General features: G+C 41.9%; 1 protein-coding gene across 5 annotated transcripts in view; it reads right to left on the bottom strand.

Annotated features, from left to right (window-relative positions):
• Positions 1-19377, bottom strand: part of LOC126282042 (fat-like cadherin-related tumor suppressor homolog) — a 1587586-nt gene that overhangs the window by 750958 nt on the left and 817251 nt on the right. The gene's annotated exons all lie outside the window — the stretch shown is intronic.

Here is a 19377-nt window from a genome sequence, read left to right as displayed (position 1 = left end):
CAGCAGCTGAAGGTATTAATACAGTTCTAAGAGAGGAGGGAGATGGAATCGGGCAGAGGGAGGTAGAGGAGAAGATGGACAGAGGGGGAGAAAATGGAAAGAAATAGGGGGAGGAATGGATGGGCAAAGAGATGAAAGAAGAGAGGGAGGGGTAGGAGATGAAAAGAGAGCGAGGATAGAAGCAGGTATGAGCAATATATGTGCCATACATGCATGCAGGCACTTCCGTAGGTAAGAGACTAGTAACTGAATTAAATTTGGTCGTCAGATTATTCGTATCCGACGTTTTCTCTGACAGAGAAGTAGCTCAATACTCGAATAAGAAATGCTGTCGATCAAAGGGGATTTGTTCCATCCTACCTGCAGGATTGTAAGCAATGTGATGACCTTGGATGGAGACCAGCGTTGCAAGATGGGTGAGGATAGCCACACACTCTACTATTTGCACTGGTCGTGCAGGAATTGATAAATACAGAAAGCCTTATAAAAACTGTATGTACTCTTAATGTAAGTAGAGAAATCTGATGAGCTTGGAGAAATCAGGGAAACAATTTAGCCAAGTTTTTACTACACACGACAAGTTTTGCAACATGGTTTGCTGCGGCGACGGTGACCTCACTACTAGTCGGACCCGACGTGGAAATATCCTTCATAGAGACGACACGACATGTCTCCTCTCTAACACAGTCTGTCTACGAGTGAGCTCTCGCTCCAGTGCGGAACCGTTGGCCTTCCTTCAATGGTTGGCTAACAAGAAGCTGCTGCACTGGCCCCTTCCAGGTTTCCAACCAAATCGGTGTCTTACACACGCTCGTTACACAGGTACGGCAAAGATTTTTATATATGTTGAGTTACTTTGTAAGGACGATTTCGCGTGCGGCGTAAGAATGGCAATATGTTTGTCTTCTCCACCAAATTTGAAGTTAATGCCGTCGCTCTCACTTTCTGGCCAAAGAAGCGGTCACGACGCAAATTCCCCCACCCCTCCTTCTCTCCCAAAACCGTCACGCCACCAAGAACACAGTGTCACCTTATTCTGCGCCATGCTATTCCCCTGTGGTGTCCCATGTTCACGTCACTGTATGACTGTAAATATCTCAGACTGCCTGTTTAGCACACGTCTAGCTTTATGGTGGCGAATCAAAATGTTCGGATCACTATAACCAACATAGCCGTTTACCACTCACTGCTAGGTAAAGCCCTTCAGTAGACTTTTCTCTGCATTATGCTCCTGCGAATTCCTGTTGCTTCATCTACCCACAGCTCCTCATCATGAGTATTTTACTATTCGATCTATATGAGATTTTTTTTTTTGTATTGTTCCTTCTCGCATTCTGTTGAGGTGTGAAAGTAACCTTTATTTATTTTCGCTGATCTTCTATTTTAAAAACAGTCAGTTGTGACCTCACATCGATATTTTTAAATCTATCCACTACCGCACACTCACACAGATGCCGTTTCTGAGCACTGTATCTTAGTGAGATATTTAGTATTCATTTCCAACGACTCTGAACTGTACAGCAAAGCTGGCACAACCATAGTTTTGGAATATTTCTTTCGCGCTACTTTTCTCGTTTTCCTATATAATATCCTCTAGACTGTTCCAGATGTGGCCAGGTACTTAATCTAGTTATGATTGTTTTATGATCAGTGCCTAAGTTACGTTGCAGTTATGGTATAAGAAGTGAGGCTGTTGTTTAATAGGTCTACCACCTAGGAATATCTTTGTTAGGATGGGATATTTACTTCTAAAATCCATTGCCTTGGTGTTTTAGACAGAGATGATCATATTACACTTCCAGCAAAGCTGTTGAACAGATCTCTGGCGGTCATCCTCAGTTTGTTCAAATGGTTCAAATGGCTCTGAGCACTATGGGACTTAACTGCTGTGGTCATCAGTCCCCTAGAACTTAGAACTACTTAAACCTAACTAATCTAAAGACATCACACACATCCATGCCCGAGGCAGGATTCGAACCTGCGACCGTAGCAGTCGCACGGTTCCGGACTGCGCGCCTAGAACCGCGAGACCACCGCGGCCGGCCCCCAGTTTGTTGAATAACAACTTTATCATCAGCAAATAGCGTTGTATTTACGTGAATTCTTTCATTTATATCAATTTATCGGCCTGCTCTTAGCTTCCGTTCACTGATTATGCCATTCGTGTAAATACAGGGTGTCCCAAAAAGAATGACCCGATTTTAACTTGTAATAATATTGAGACAAATGTCACTAGGTAACTGAAACTGCGCTAGATGTAATCGGCATGGTCTAGAGTTTTAGAAAAAAAATCCGCTAGATGTCGCTACGAGCGCTTACCTGGAGCGTGCAGCGAGTCTCGCGCAATATGGCGTCCGCGCAACAGAAGGCGTATTGTGTTATTGAAATTAGTCGTACTCAATCAGGGATCGCAGTTCAGCGGGCGTTTCATATTCAATTTCCCCCTAAACCACCATCACGAAAGAACATTCGACGGTTCTATAAACAGTCTGAAGAAACAGGGTGACCCTGCAAGGGCAAAAGTCCTGGTCGGCCACGCGTTGCTGAACGAACAGTGGAACAAATCTGCCGAGCATTTGAGCGGAGTCCCCTTAAGACTACGCGTCGTGCTAGCCGAGAACTTGCGTTACCGCGCATGACAGTGTTGCGTGTGTTACGGCGTCGTTTAGCCCTCAATCCGTACCGATTACAAATGGTACAATCTCTTCGACATACTGACAAAGTGAAGCGAGTGGACTTTAGCAATGCTATTCTAGAGGACATGGAAGATGACACTTTTATGCAAAGGTTGATATTCAGCTATGACGCAACTTTCCATATTAGCGGTAAGGTTCATCGTCATAATGTGGGCATATGGGGGCTCGAAAATGCTCATGAAACCATTGAACACGAACGTGATTCACCAAAAGTGAATGTTTTTTGTGCTATTTCGCAAAGCAAGGTTTATGGACCCTTCCTTTTTGAGGAAGAAACCGTAACATGACAATCATATCTTGCAATGCTACGGAACTGGTTATTCCCACAACGTGACTGTGACAATTTCATCTATCAGTAAGGCGGAGCCAGCATCTCGTGCCCGCATCTCGTGGTCGTGCGGTAGCGTTCTCGCTTCCCACGCCCGGGTTCCCGGGTTTGATTCCCGGCGGGGTCAGGGATTTTCTCTGCCTAGTGATGGCTGGGTGTTGTGTTAGGTTAGTTAGGTTTAAGTAGTTCTAAGTTCTAGAGGACTGATGACCATAGATGTTAAGTTCCATAGTGCTCAGAGCCATTTGAACCATTTGAGTAAGGTGGAGCACCACCACATTGACACAACAACGTGCGCAGTTTCCTCAATGCCAACGTGCCACAACCGCGAGACGAGGCTTTACGCTCTTGGCCTCCTAGGTCCCCTGACAACACCATGTGATTTCTCCCTTTGGGGATATGTTAAACAATGTGTTTACGTTCTCCCTTTCCTCATGACATTGGTGAACTAAAAATCAGAATACCAGCTGCTGTAGCTTCAGTGCAGACAATGGAGGACACATTGAACATTTATGATGGATTTTTATAAACTTCTGTCTTTTCTGAGTAATTTAGTATGCAACTTGTTGGTGTTAAACCATTCTTCCTAATAAATAATTCTATTTAAAATTGGGTCATTCTCTTTGGGACACACTGTATTAAAAAGAAGGGCGCAGCAGTTTTCGTCTTTTTTTCTCTCCAGTAAAGAACTTCTCGAGTCTTTTACCATCGATTTGCATAGCTGCACGACCCGCGCAGCTCCATTTCGTTTTAATTTCAGCTTTAATTACTTCTTCCACTCCATTCTGGACTCGTCATCCATAACAACACAAACTCAACACTACACGGTACAAGTACTCATCGCAGTCATCCACACGACGCAGATACACACTTGAATCTTCGTGGCAGACGGGAAGAAGGTAGTGGCATACCTCCTCCACTAGACGAACAACGAAAATGAACACGGTATAGTTGCCACTCGGCTGAAATCGACCAATTAAATACGGTACGAATGTAAATATCAGGCTACAGTGCATGTCTGTTTCAAACCACAACCTTTATCTGGCCCGCCGTCCAACAGTCACTTATTGATTATGTTCACAGTAAAAGTCCATGTCCCACTCATAAAAAGGATACCCTTTAATACACACTCATTATTAGCATTCTTCTACAAGAATATCGGTAGACAACATTTTCAAATTTTATTTAATTTTGCAAAAGCACTCCAGGTTAGTTCTATTCTTCAGTTTACGTTAATAACTGGCAACCAATGCTATACAATCGCAATAAAGTCATGAGGTGTTAAATTGACTCTTTTATTAGAACACGTTACGCGTTTCGGGATTACACCCATCTTGAGACATCACAACTTCAACTCCTTCCTAATCAGCCAGGCATGCAGCCTTGACAACTCAAAGATAGTGTCCATAAGACTGCTTGTGTCGCAGTTATAGTCATATGTTACTGGACACTATCTTTGAGTTGTCAAGGCTGCATGCCTGGCTGATTAGGAAGGAGTTGAAGTTGTGATGTCTCAAGATGGGTGTAATCCCGAAACGCGTAACGTGTTCTAATAAAAGAGTCAATTGAACATCTCACGCCTTTATTGCGATTGTACAGCATTGGTTGTCAATTATTAACACAAAAATGATCGCAAGCCTCAGACGAGATTTTATGTCCTGTACATCTTCAGTTTACTTCTTAGTCCGCAGAATGTCATTGTATTCCACTTTCATAAACACAAAAAAATCACACGATAGTGCTGTTCTTCTACTTTTAATGTGTACTATTTCCTTTTCGGCATGTTTGTCATACATTATCTTAATCTTTCTTAGTTGGTTTTTGAGTCTACTTTAACACTTGCTCTATTCAGCTGCTCCATTCTTTGTTAAGTTTATCTGCACCAAAGACATGTAACACAACACCATCAACAACAAGAAGATGGTTCAGACATGTTGCATTAAGACGATGCTATTTTCATTCTTCCCTTGTAAGCCTCTGAAAACTTTCAGTGGTAGTGATGAGGTAGTTATGGTGACGAAACACGTTGCTGGACTCCTGAATCTTTTTCGACTTTCTCACCACCCTGATCACTTTAATGGGAACTGCAGAATTTTCTTCTACATTTTTCAGCATATTTTCACAAAAATGTTTGAATCACATCCATTACTCTCAAGGGCAGCATGAACAACAGCATTTATTGTAACTGGATCAGAAGCTTTTTCGAAACTCATGAACACCATCACTTGCTACTTTGCATGGTTGATTCACTTGAAATAATATGTTACCGGTCTGTATGTTACAGTCTGTGCGATACGCCGTTCAAATTACGTAGGTGGTAAGACTACAAGCCATAAACTACTCAAAAATAACTTTTTTAATTTCCTTCCACCATCTGCATCTGTATGAGTACCGTGTGAAAGGCATCTTTCAGACTTCCCAGTCCATTATGATCAAACAACAGTACCGGCTCATATTGGTCCTAAACGTTATCTTACATTTACTCGCAGTCAAGTGTCTGGCCTCCTACGTCTTTTCGTATCTGTTAAATTCTTGTCGAAAATTTCCTTGGTCTGTCCTATTCGTTCCATCCGCTTTCATACGGTTTCATTGCATACTCCACTCCAGTTAGTACTTCAGTTAATTTACAACAAGCATCTACGTATCACTCGCTGAGTAAGTTCTCGCATCACAATTGTATGTTCTCATTGCCGTAGGTCTAAACTGGTAATATACACTGATTGTAAACTAGTAATGCCTGAAATTTAGAAAAGCTGACAAAGATGTGCTCTCTATCTCCTCTTATATTCAGTGCTTACGTCCAGAAAGCTACTGACCACCTTCGCTAGACTACTGATATGCGATCAAACTGAATGGACAGGAGATAGATATGATGTGGGCACATGATATTGCTGTGAATGCGAAGATGAACGAAGAGTTAAAGGAGGTTCTCAGCACAATGGAAAGCATCTTCTGTTATTAGTATGGTATGAGAAAAAAAAACATGCGAAAGACTAAAGTGACGGTATGCACTAATGAAGAAGAATATGAAGCTATAAGAATAAGAATTGGAAGAGATGAGCTAGAATTGATAGAGGAAGGCACTTCTTTGGGAAATAGGATCACAAGGAATGGTAGAAGCCGGAGAGAAACTGGTACAATTCAGCAGGCTAAAATTACATTCAGTCTGAGAAAGAACTTACTCACCAACAAGAACATCAGTATGGAATTGAGGAAATTGATCATGAAAGCGTTTATCTGTAGTGTGGTCAACACAGGTGTGAAACTTGGACAATACGAAATCACGTGAGAAGACGACTAAAATCCCTGGGGATATGGCGCTACAGAACGATGATGAAGAGCAGATGGAGAGACGGGAGTTACCAATGAAGAGGCGCTGAGAAGAATACAGGAAACCAGATCTTTGTCGAGGTACTTTTTAAGAAGGAGAGACGAACTCATAGGACACATTTTAGACACAGCAACGCAAGTGGAACAATAGCAAAAGGAGCCGTTGAGGAAAAGAATTGCCGGGGACAACCAAAATTGTCGTACATGAAGTAGATTATGTACGATGTGGAATGCACTACATACTCGGAAATAAATAGCAAGGCAAACAGAAGAGGTGAATGGCGTACTGTTGCAAACCAACCTCAGCAATGAACACTAAAGAGAGATAGATTTGACATACAGTAATGGGCATTAAAATTGCTACACCACGAAGATGACGTGCTACAGACGAGAAATTTAACCGACAGGAAGAAGATGCGGTGATTTGCAAATGATTACCTTTTCAGGGCATTTACACAAGGTTGTCACCGGTGGCAACACCTACAACATGCTGACATGAGGAAAGTTTCCAACCGATTTCTCGTACACAATTAACAGTTGACCGGCGTTGCCTGGTGAAACGTTGTTGTGATGCCTCGTGTAAGGAGGACAAATGCGTACCATCACGTTTCCAACTTTCACAAAGGTCGGATTGTAGCCTATCGCAATTGCGGTCTATCGTATCGCGACATTGCTGCTCGAGTTTGTCGAGATCCATTGACTGTTAGCAGAATATGGAATCGGTGGGTTCAGGAGGGTAAAACGGAACACCGTGCTGGACCCCAACGGCCTCGTATCACTAGCAGGCGAGATGACAGGCATCTTTTACGCGTGGCTGTAAAGGATCGTGCAGCCACCTCTAGATCCGTGAGTCAACGGATGGGGACGTTTGCGAGACAACTACCATCTGCACGAACAGTTCGAAGACGTTTGCAACAGCATGGACTATCAGCTCGGAGAGCATGGCTGCGGTTACCCTTGACGCTGCATCACAGACAGGAGCGCCTGCGAAGGTGTACTCAACGACGAACCTGGGTGCACGAATGGCAAAACGTCATTTTTTCGGATGAATCCAGGTTCTGTTTTTGCAGTATCATGATGGTTGCATCCGTGTTTGGCGACATCGCGGTGGACGCACGTTGGAAGCGTGGATACGTCATCGCCATACTGGCGTATCAACCGGCGTGATGGTATGGGGTGCCATTGGTTACATGTCTCTGTCAACTCTTGTTCAAATTGACGGCACTTTGAACAGTGGACGTTACATTTCAGATGTGTTACGACCCGTGGCTCTACCCTTCATTCGATCCCTGCGAAAACCTACATTTCAGCAGGATAATGCACGACCGCATGTTGCAGGTCCCGTACGGGCCTTTCTGGATGCAGAAAATGTTCGACTGCTGCCCTGGCCAGCACATTCTCCAGATCTCTCACCAACTGAAAACGTCTGGTCTATGGTGGCCGAGCAACTGGCTCGTCACAACACGCCAGTCACTACTCTTGATGAACTGTGGTACCGTGTTGAAGCTGCATGGGCAGCTGTACCTGTTCACGCCATCCAAGCTCTGACTCAATGCCCAGGCGTATGAAGGCCGTTATTACGGCCAGAAGTGGTTGTTCTGGGTACTGATTTCTCAGGATCTATGCACCCAAATTGCGTGAAAATGTAATCACATGGCCAGTAGTGTAAATGCATATTGTAGGGTTGCAGTGCTAGTGACACATTCGTCACGCTGATCAGCAATCTGACGGCGCTCAGGGGGCCTATCTGTGTACACTATGTTTTCACTCTGCAGTCAGTAACTGTGCTGAATTTGAAGGTGAACAATGCTTGCAACATTCATTCTAAGGTAGAACCATGCCCCACCGACGAGTACATACTCCTGTTGACAGCTGCACCCATTTGAACACGGTCGCATTGTGGGCCTGCAGGTTGCTTGTCACTTCTAGTATAATATATTTGTCCAATGAATACCCGTTTATCATCTGCATTTCTTCTTGGTGTAACAATTTTAATGGCCAGTAGTGTATAAGCAAATATTGATTAATTCGGCCCACCGGCGGATAAACACTCCGGCGTTGTAGGCCCTATCTACCACACCGATCGCCCGGCACTGTTTTGGTTCGTCGTACAGAGAACTGAAAGTCGAGGGTATAGTCAGACTAAGTAGGGAAGTCACACACACGCGCGCACGAACGGACGCGCGCAAGCGCTCGCTCACGCACGCGCACACACACACACACACACACACACACACACACACACACACACACACACACACACTCACTCACGCTTGAATCATATTTTCCAGCAGAGTGGTCGGGCCTCGCGTTTTTCTCACGAAGCGAACGGAGCCCAGCCACTGTTCCATCGGGACAGGCACGCTTTTCCCTGCAGCTTGTAGTTGTGTAGAGGGGACTGGGGAGCAGGGGGGGGGGGGGAAGAGTGGGGGGGGGTGCACTGTTATTAATTTTGTGGGATTAATTCCCATCTGCATTGTTCGGCTCCAGGCAGGCAGCGGCGTCAGTAATTTAGGCCGCGCGCTTCAGAATAAACAAACTTTCCCAATATTGCCCTGTGATCCCTGGGGGCCCCCTCAGACGCAAGCCACGGCGACACGACACGGGGCCACATTATAGTCCGTTAGCAACTCTCTCTCCTCTCCCAGGAGCGGGGCTGCAACCCTCCCACCCTACAATCATTTTATCTGCCTAATGTATCTCGCTCCCACTGGAACAGCGAGTTAGGCTACCCTGAAGAGATGTCGAAGTACTCTGACCGCTAATAATTAAACTAAATTATACGCAGTGTTTCAAAAAGCATGCCGCGATTTTGAATAAGTGCTACAGAAAAACAGTTCCAGTTAATCAAACGATGTAAATGCCAAATTGAAGAGAATTTTTTTTCATAACTTAATAAGTTTTCAATACGCTGTGATCCAGACGTTAACATTCTCAGAAATTTCTGCCTCACCTTAAGACTTACGTTTGACACTAGCAGACTTTTGTTGGCCTGGAATGCCTTTCTCGGCAATGTTAGTCTGCATTTTATGTCATCCCTGCTGCCTCTGTCTTAGACTATTTTGCTGCTTAGGTAGCAGAATTCCTTAACTTCGTCTACTTCGTGATTTCCAATCCTGATGTTAAGTTTCTCGTTGCTTTCATTTCTTCTACTTCTCATTACATTCGTCTTTCTCCCATTTACTCTCAATCCATATTCTGTACTCGGTAGACTGTTCATTCCATTCAGCGGGTCAGATAATACTTCTTCACTTTCACTTAGGATACCAATATCATCAGCGAAACGTACCACTGATATCCTTTCACCCTGAATTTTTTCTCTACTCTTGAACCTCCCCCCGCCCCCTACTTGCCCCCCTCAAACATTGGATGAATAAAATCTGGGTATTCACACATTGTGGCCTACATTTCTTTTTCACCGCTACCTATACCCATTTAACAGGCAGGTGGTTTCTACCACACAGCCATTCTTTACAGACAGTAAGTGGTATGTGTACCAAGTTTGGTTGAAATAGGTCCATTGATAGGTCACCTGCGAAAACCCCATGAAAATTCGTCAAGTTGGTTTGGAGATTAGTGTCTTCAGAAACTGACAGAGACGATGGTTTTACAGGTGTGTTATTTGTGTAGCACTATATTATATAATCCTCAACATTTCCGGTTTCAGAGAGAGTCCGCGAGGCGACGCCATCCGGACTGTCTACTGAGTGTTATATCGACCACTGAGACTTTTAAATAAATAGTTATATTTAATCTTTTAACACAACGTCTCCTTTTATTTACTGCACCAGGCTAAAAGATTTTCCATAAGTAGGCTGTGTACCACTTTTCTCACATTATATTCTGTTTTTAAGTGTGGACATTGATACTACATATTGTACTACATTTATGTTTTCCTGTTACAGACGCACTTTATCCAAGTGAAACCATTTTAATTAATGTCCACAGTCATTATATTGTAAACTGTGATGCTAGACACTAATGTTACAACCTCAATAACGCCCTCTACCGGGTATAAGATCGAGAGTGGGGTGCAAAGTAATGCCTAAACTTTCCAAATAAAACAAATATTCATCGTCTTTATTCTTCATGTCTACATATATATTTCTCAACATAAGTCACGTTGGCGACCAACACATTTCTCCCAACGAGGGACCAGTTTGTTGATACCGTCACTGCAGAATGATGAATTTGTTGAAGCAGGCACAACCTCACCTCTGTTGGCACCGCTCCATCACTATCAAAGTGGAGACCTCGAAGGTATTCTCTAAATTTTAAAAATAGCTGAATATTGGATGGTGCCAAGTCGGGACTGCATGGAAGATAATCGAGGACAGTGAGCTTAAGGCGTCCGATTGTTGCAGATGTCGTAGCGGTCGTATGTGGTCTGACATTGTCATGCAGAAAGAGACGTTGGTCCGTGTGTGGACGAGCTCTTCGAATTCGAAACTCGATTACAGTACGCTGTTTCTCACGCACAGACGTAACCACACACACACATGTTACACGCTACAATCTACAATCAGGAGCCCTCTAACGGTAGATGGCTACAAATATGTAGACATGAAGAATAAAGATGAGGAATGTAAATAACGTTTGTTTTATTTATAAAGTTATAAGAGTTTCCACATACAAAATTCGTAGACGTTACTTCTCAACGCACCCTCGTAGTCATTCCGTAACTCTAGGACGACCTCTGGTCATCTCTAGTATTTGTTCATGGACCTGTGTGTGCAAAGAATATGAAGTCGATAGTCGTATCAGTACGCTCCTGATGGTGTATAACGCCCGTCAGCCGTGTTCTCAATGTGTACTTTTTCTGTAGACTTGGCCTTCACCCAAGTGAAGCTTTTATTATTACATTAGTGTTTCTCCATCTTGTTTTGACAGGTCCCAGGATTGTAGAAAACTGGGACAAGTAATACTGCGAATTACGTAATATAATAAAGTGCTATCAAGATTAAACATAACTAATAAAGAATACTGTCTCGTATATAGACGTAATGTCTTTAGTTGATAGACACGTCATAGTTACAGTTTGTTCTCAGAAGCATATAAAAGCAACGACGGAAGAACTTTTCGGAATCATCAGAGAACATTTAATGGTGGAAACCAGAGCGTGATTTGATTGTATTTTTGAATACTTTGTAAATATTCGAATGCGGTGTCATGTTTCATCATTGTTGAAACGCCAACAGCTTTATTATGTTGGTAGTATGGAACCAGTGACAGAGTAAGTTTCATGAGAGTTCAGAAAAAAATACGGGATAGTGTTGTACAAAGAGGATAGTTTACCTACGAACTTATTTTTTTTTTGTTTGGTCGGTCTACAGCACAGTTATCGATTTTAGAATCACATGATGGAATACACGCTGGAGACTGCCACAAGTAGTTCCTTGCATTTTCTGCTGCTTCTCGATGTTGTATTTTGCGAAGCATTTGAAAGTATCTCCTGTTCTACACATTTAAGTGCTGTATAATATATTAAAGCTATTTGGAATATATTGTTTAATTCTTTTGGTACATAATTTTATAGCGAGTAAAATGTTATATATTTTTAAGTCTTGTTATACAACATGTGGACAGTTAAGTCATACTTTGTCGGTCGGGCATCATCTGCTACCTTGAAACAGATGAAGACCTTTATCACGCAACATGTGATATTTCCAAATCAACCACTTCTAAAACGTCTTAACAATTTTACCCGTATTGAAAATGGATACATGTGTTAGTTTCCAATAGCTTATATTTCAAAATGAATTTAAGTTTTTGATAACACTTCTATTTGATACTTCCACAACTGAGTTTTTTCTGGAAGAAGGAAAACTTTTCTTCACGTAGTAATGCTCCTAGGTGATATTTAATAACATTAGATACAATATTTATGCAAAACATGTACCCGTTCTCAAAACATACTTTGTACACTGGCTTCATTTTTATGTACTAAAATCACTGACCTCAATTTGCAGTAGGATTTTGGAGCATATACTGTACTCTAACATTATGAATCACCTTGAAGAAAATGACGTATTGATACATAACCAACACGGATTCAGAAAATATCGTTCTTGTGCAACACAGCTAGCTCTTTATTCCCATGAAGTAATGAGTGCTGTCGACAAGGGATCTCAGATACATTCCATATTCCTAGAATTCCAGAAGGCTTTTGATAGCCGTCCTCACAAGCGACAATTAATCAAATTGCATGCATATGGAGTATAGTCTCAGTTGTGTGACTGGATTCGTGGCTTCCTCTCAGAGAGGTCACAGTTCGTAGCGATAAACGGTAAATGATCGAGTAGAACAGAAGTGATATCTGGCGTTGCGCAAGGTAGTGTCATGGGCCCTCCGCTGTTCCTGATTTACATAAATGGTCTAGGTGATAATCTGAGCAGCCACCTTAGATTGTTTGCAGATCACGGTGTAACTGACCGTCTCGAAAAATCATCAGACGATCAATTCCAATTACAAAACGATCTAGAGAGAATTACTGAATGGTGCGAAAAGTGGAAATTGGCACTAAACAAAGTGCTAGGTCATCCACATGGGTACTAAAAGAAATCCGATAAATTTTGGGTATACGATAAACCGCACAAATCTAAGGCCTGTCAATTCGACTAAATACCTAGGAATTACAATTACGAGAAACCTAAATTGGAAAAACCACATAGATAATATTGTGGGGAAGGCGAAACAAAGACTGCGCTTTGTTGGCAGAACGCTTAGAAGATGTGACAACCCACATTACACTTGTCCGTCCTCTGCTGGAATATTGCTACGCTGTGTGCAATCCTTACCAAGTAGGATTGACGGAGGAAATCGAAAAAGTGCAAAGAAGGGCAGCCCGTTTCGTGTTATCGCGCAATAAGGGTGAGAGTATCACTAACATGATACGCGAGTTGGGGTAGCAGTCACTGAAGTAAAGGCGGTCTTCCTTGAGGCCTGATCTATTTACGAAATTTCGATCACCAACTTTCTCTTACGAATGCGAAAATATTTTGTTGACACCCACGTGCGTAGGGAGAAATGATCATCATCATAAAATAAGAGAACTAAGAGCTCGAACGGAAAGATTTAGTTGTTCCTTTTTCCAACATGCCATTCGAGAGTGGAATGGTAGAGAAGTAGTATGAAAATGGATCGATGAAACCTCTGCAAGGCACTTTAATGTGAATTGCAGAGTAACCATGTAGATATAAATGCAGATTTAACAAATAGTACAGTTATCGTTTAGTCATTACCATGCAAAATAACAATAACAATATTTAATTATACAGTGGAATATAGCGAACCAACCACATCCGTGTATGCTGGTGGTCATTAGTTGCTGCACATTGCTACACTGACTTGCTGATGTTTTCATAGTGATGCCCAACAGTTGGCAGCGCTTGCACGTGATGAAGAGATTAACCTTCACAAAAGTGTACCTCTGGTTTCCATTGAGAAAAAAATACTTCTGTTGCAGCTAAGACACAGTTAAAGTTACTGTACACAGTTGTAGCCAGAGAGTCTGAAATGGTTAAATTGGTTTCACTTACTGAGTATTGGTATGTACTGAGTATTTTGGTACAGTATTAATGAAACGCAGTATTGAATACAGTATTGGCAAGATTATCTCAGCTGCAACATTTTTAAATTTCGATCGAATATTTGTTGCTAGGTATACTTCCACGTTGTACCTTGAAACATGTATCAGGTTTGGGAGAAAACCTTTATTTCCCGGAGTAATTCTTGCAATTTGAGAAAGATATTGTAGCACATAAAAACAGAAGGCCGTAAGTTAAAAACGGAACAAGAAAGCATATTAAACTTCTAATACAGAGTGAAAGTTTGGGGAGTGTTCCCAGGCACGACATTTTGCCCTATTATCTGGGTAAGGTCTGCGTTCTATCAACTGATGTATTCAACAGCGAAACAGCTTAAATCCGTTATTTTTAGGCGAGACCTATACTTTCGGCGCCTTTGCTTTGAAGAAACGTAATACATCCACCTACAAATGTTAAATGTCCATTTATACGTATTGTCGTCACATTTGGATTATTTTACACCGCCCACGTTGGGCTTCTACGCCGGTGTGGCACCGAGCGAGATATGTGGACGTAGAGGTATTCCGCAGATACAGCGCAATTCACGCGCGTGACGGACAAGCTGTCAAAATAAGATCCCCATCTCGCGATTTGTGGGGCATTATTCAATCACGCCCCGTCACTGTGTTACAGGGGAGGAAAAAAATACTTAAAAAAATCCCTGCGACTATGAACACACACATTGCGCGTTATTCAACGGGAGATATGACTCGTCTGTCAATGGCCAACTGAGAAGAAAATAAATATGCTGTCGCTATTCTGTATTGTCGAAATTTTAAATAAATGGCGCTATCGGCCGCCCATGAAATGGAATGCCGGCAATCGTCTGAAATGGGCACAGCCAGGCCGATACAATCTCAGATAACTGTAATTTGACGTGCCGGTGCGAACACTCGCCGCCGCTATTGCTGTGATCTGTTTACAACCGCTCATGTGGACGTGTCGATATATTTTTAGACGGTATCGATGAGACGGATTTGATATTTGCGCGGTGGTAAATGGATAGAGGCCACTGGCGTACTTTATCCAGGCTGTGATACGGTAACTACAGGCAAACAACTCTATCTGTGGAACTCGATCTTTCATTAGTAATTTTCTTTTCCGCACGTAGCAAACAGTACAACAAGGAATGACATTCCAGACAGCCTCTAACTTACAACAAAATATTTAAGACATAAAAAAATTAACTATTTGTGCTTCATACTTCCTAACTCGCAAAATAACCACGGCCTTCCTGATAAAAAGTTGCAAATACCGTCCGTACTCTCGCAGATCACATATTCCTTGAAGCTCATTAAAATAGGCGTATACCGTCAAAGTTATCGGAAAAACCTGTAGCGATGAATGACGAATGATTCCAGTACCAAGAATGGAGGATGGGAACTTAGTGCCCTGAGGAGATCAAAGTTATTAGCGGAGACGTGCAAGCTCACTTGGGAAAGGTGTGGCGAAAGAAATAGACTGTGACCATTTTCAACTAAGTATCCCAGGATTCACCTGAAATAATTTGGGGAAACACGAAAAAATCTAAATCATTATTTCAAATACGTGCAGATCTCCTTATGATGGTGGGATGGGACAATTTTGTATCTCACTCAGCTGCAAATTATGTCTACAGATTCACCTCTGTTTTCTTTAACATAATAGATCTAAAATATAATCAAAAGCAAAAACAAACAGTACGCAGTCAAAAAATTTTTAAGTTTTTTATTTACTATGCACTTCGAAGGCCTAGATCCTCTTCAGATGGCAGTTCGGCTTTTTATCTCACGTGCACAGCTCCTGGGAAACCATCCCCAACGAATCCGTAAACCTGAACGTCTTGGTTGTGTATTTTTCTCGAGTGATCTCTATTGGAATTTCACACATCCACTGTTCACAAACGTTACCAGAAATTTTAACATCCGTTTACGTAAAAGAAATAATTTGATTTTTCTATCAAACAATGATGTTCTGCAAAGATTATATTGTCGAGAAAACTAAGTTCATGTGCACAGTGATTTAAAGATCAGTTCATATTTTTCCACAGGCAGTTATTCGGTGACTTCTGTTTACGAATTAAAAAAGAGTATGACGCCATTGACATTTTTGTCTCATCAAGTGATGATAAATGATAAATCTTGTTGTGAAACTTTATGACGGACTGAAACTATCTGCGAAACTTGACCCTTAACTTTCGTGGAGAATGCTTTTAGGAAATTACTTTCAGCACACAAACTTCGAAAACCATTCACCCCCTGCTTATCAAATTGCGATTGCTCAAATAAAACTAAACAATAATTAACAAGCAAAGGGCATACAAGCAGTCATTCTTCCCGCGTTCCATACGTCAATGGACAGGAGGAAATTTTAATTACAATACAATGAAAATCACCCTCTGTCTCGCTCTTCATAGTATTTCGAACAGTTTAGGTGTGGGCCTGTGCACATAAATCAGACTATCCTTTACAGCTTAAAATTTACGGGTGCTTCTCTCTTACTTTTTAATGTGCGAGGAAATTTCACAAGAGTGCACAATCCGCTGTACATTGTGAAGATTCATTCTGTATATATTGTTCCGTTGATTTGATTTCTTTTTCTTTATTTCTTTGTCTATGTACTAGTTCTTATCTGTAGCACGGCTGATCCTTTAAATCTCTGTCTTGATAAAGGTCCAGTAACTGCAGATAATTTTAACTGAGATGTGTTTACGATACAGCCACTAATTTTAGATCGTACGTATCAGAAACTTTTCCATACGTATTTTTCTTATAGCGTTTGTCTGAGACGCCCAAGACTGTTGACTTTAAAACACTTAATGAACTTCAGTCCGAATTCAGTTTTTAAAAAAAGAATGTTTTTTATCTGTTGAATGGAATGAACAGTCTAGTGAGTACAGAATGTGGATTGAGAAGTAGGAGAAATAAGAACAGCGAGAAAATTAATGACAGAATTTGTGACCACGAAACAGATGAAGTTAAAGAGTTCTGCTACCTTGGAAGCAAAATATCCCAAGAGGGACAAAGCAAGGAGGTCATAAGAAGCAGACTAGCGCAGACAAATAAGTCATTCCTGACCAAAACAGGTTTACTGGTATCAAACATAGGCCTTAACTTGAAGAAGTTTCTGAGAAGTTACGTCTGGTGCACAACATTGTGTGGTAGTGAGTCATGGACAGTGGGAAAACCGGAACAAAGGTGAATCGAAGTGTGTGAGATGTGGTGCTTCAGAAGACTGGGTCTGTGTACTTGATAAGATAATGTTACGTTCTACGCTCGCTCTTGTATCTTCGCAGAATGTAAAAAAATATCGGTTGCTCATTTCTCCAAATATCTGTTCCGTTCTCTACACACGAGGTAACAGCGGTACCAAGTAAGATTATTAATACAGCGAACGCAGAGCTGAAGAACTCTGTAATATTTATGAATGTAAAACTTCTAAACCAGTTTTTATCTTGGGCTGTATCGTAGAAGACTGTACGGGAGTGAAACCCTAGATGTCTATAAACTGATAAATGACTTTTTTTGCGAATATACAACGTGCACATACAGTAGCAAAAGTTTGCAAATTGCACAGGTTCCGTAAATCATACTGGTACATTATACAAAAACGGGATTACATTAGGAGATAACATTTTAAAAGTAGTGCCAGACTTTTCAACAAAATACCGGACGATGGCCGAAGTACATGGCATGTAAAATGCAGACTAGCAGTAGCAGGTAATGTATTTCTGAAAAACAGAAAATTGTTAAGATCGAATATTAATTGAAGTGTTGGGAAGTTTTCTCTGGAGACATTTTTCTGCGGTGTAAACTTATTCGGAAATAATAGTAATGGGAGGTAAACAGTTCAGACAAAAAGAGAACAGAAGCTTATGAAATGGGTATTACCGAAGAATTTTTATGGTTAAATGAATGGAGAAGATTGTTTCAGTTCAGTCTTCTGCATAGTCTTTTATAATATTTTTCTGGTCTCAATGATCATATTTTCGGATGCGAATAGATGATTCAGTTCAGTGGATGTTATTCATTTAATATACCTAAAAACAACAACATGGGACACTGGGTGCGCCTTGATGCGAAACAGTTTAATTAATTATTTATTTGTTTTTCACAAACTAGTTTCCTCGACAAATATCGTCATCATCAGTGGGTTCTTTGATTCTAAAAAAATGTTGAAATGGGTGTGAAATCTTATGGGACTTAACTGCTAAGGTAATCAGTCCCTAAGCTTACACACTACTTAGCGTGAATTATCCTAAGGACAAACACACACACCCATGCCCGAGGGAGGACTCGAACCTCCGCCGGGACCAGCCGCACCGTCCATGACTGCAACGCCTGCGACCGCTCGGCTAATCCCGCGCAGCTTTTGATACAGTTTTGGTGTGCAATACTTTGTTACGTAGTCTGTCGTGTTCTCACGTCCGCTGGACGGCTTGCAGCTTCTTTTAGACACAGAGAAACATAACTTTCGCACCTTGTTTGTAATCAAAAACGTTACGCCATCTTGCTGTTCGCGTGTGTCGCGAGAAATGTATCTAATATTGCGAGAAGGTTATGAAAATTGTAGCTGGAGTTCCAACGACTTCAGTTCCTTATTTATGTCTCTGTGAGTTATGGGGGAGTGGTTTCGTGTGTGTGTGTGTGTGTATGTGCGTGTGTGTATTTTCATGTTCTGTGTCCTATGTCAGTTCTATAGTTCTCTTAGAGCGGTAAAAAGTGTGTTGTTGAAAGTTCCATTTTCGTTTATGTGCAACAACACACACTTTACCGCTCTAAATGAACTGGTACAGGACACACTCATCATTAATTAAACCTTCCGGGCTGAATTGCCGTGGTCCATGGCAACTCAGCCCGGAAGTTTTAATTAATGAAGACGCCGGCCGTGAAAGCTTACATGTTATGATTAAACACACTCATATTTCGATTTTATTTATCTTGAAAAATTTGTCAAAATTTTTCAGTCTTTGTTGGATTTCTGCGTTTATTACAGAAAATAATAGGAATAAAAACTGAAAATCGGTTATTTCAGAAACCGGTTGTTTTGAGCGGATTTATAATTCAAGTTACACTGGTACAAAGAACGATAGCCGAAAACCGGTTGTTTCGGCGATAATCGCCATCCCTAGCGTTGGTGGGAAACCCTTTGGCATATGTTATCAACTATCTACAAATGTAGCACTATTTTCCTGCCATACCGCAAAATTTTCGTTTACTGAGGTCACGCTGCAGCAATGTTGTTGGCCGGTGTAAACAGCGGCAGAGGTAGCGTGTCGTGCAGGGTTGCGGTTCTCTGCCGTGCAGGCGTTGCCCTCGGAAGCGAGCGGGCCCGCCTTTACGACGAGGCACGGCTACGTCGGGTCGTCCCGCGGTGGCGTCTCAAGGGCCCTACAGGGCAGCCGGCGGGTAAACGCGTTAAGGGCTGCCGGAAACCTGAGGGCCAAGGGCGGCCGGGC

Source organism: Schistocerca gregaria, chromosome 7, assembly GCF_023897955.1.
Source record: "Schistocerca gregaria isolate iqSchGreg1 chromosome 7, iqSchGreg1.2, whole genome shotgun sequence".
NCBI lineage: Eukaryota > Metazoa > Arthropoda > Insecta > Orthoptera > Acrididae > Schistocerca > Schistocerca gregaria.
The sequence above is the reverse complement of the archived record's forward strand: the minus strand, read 5'-3'. Positions and strand labels throughout refer to the sequence as shown.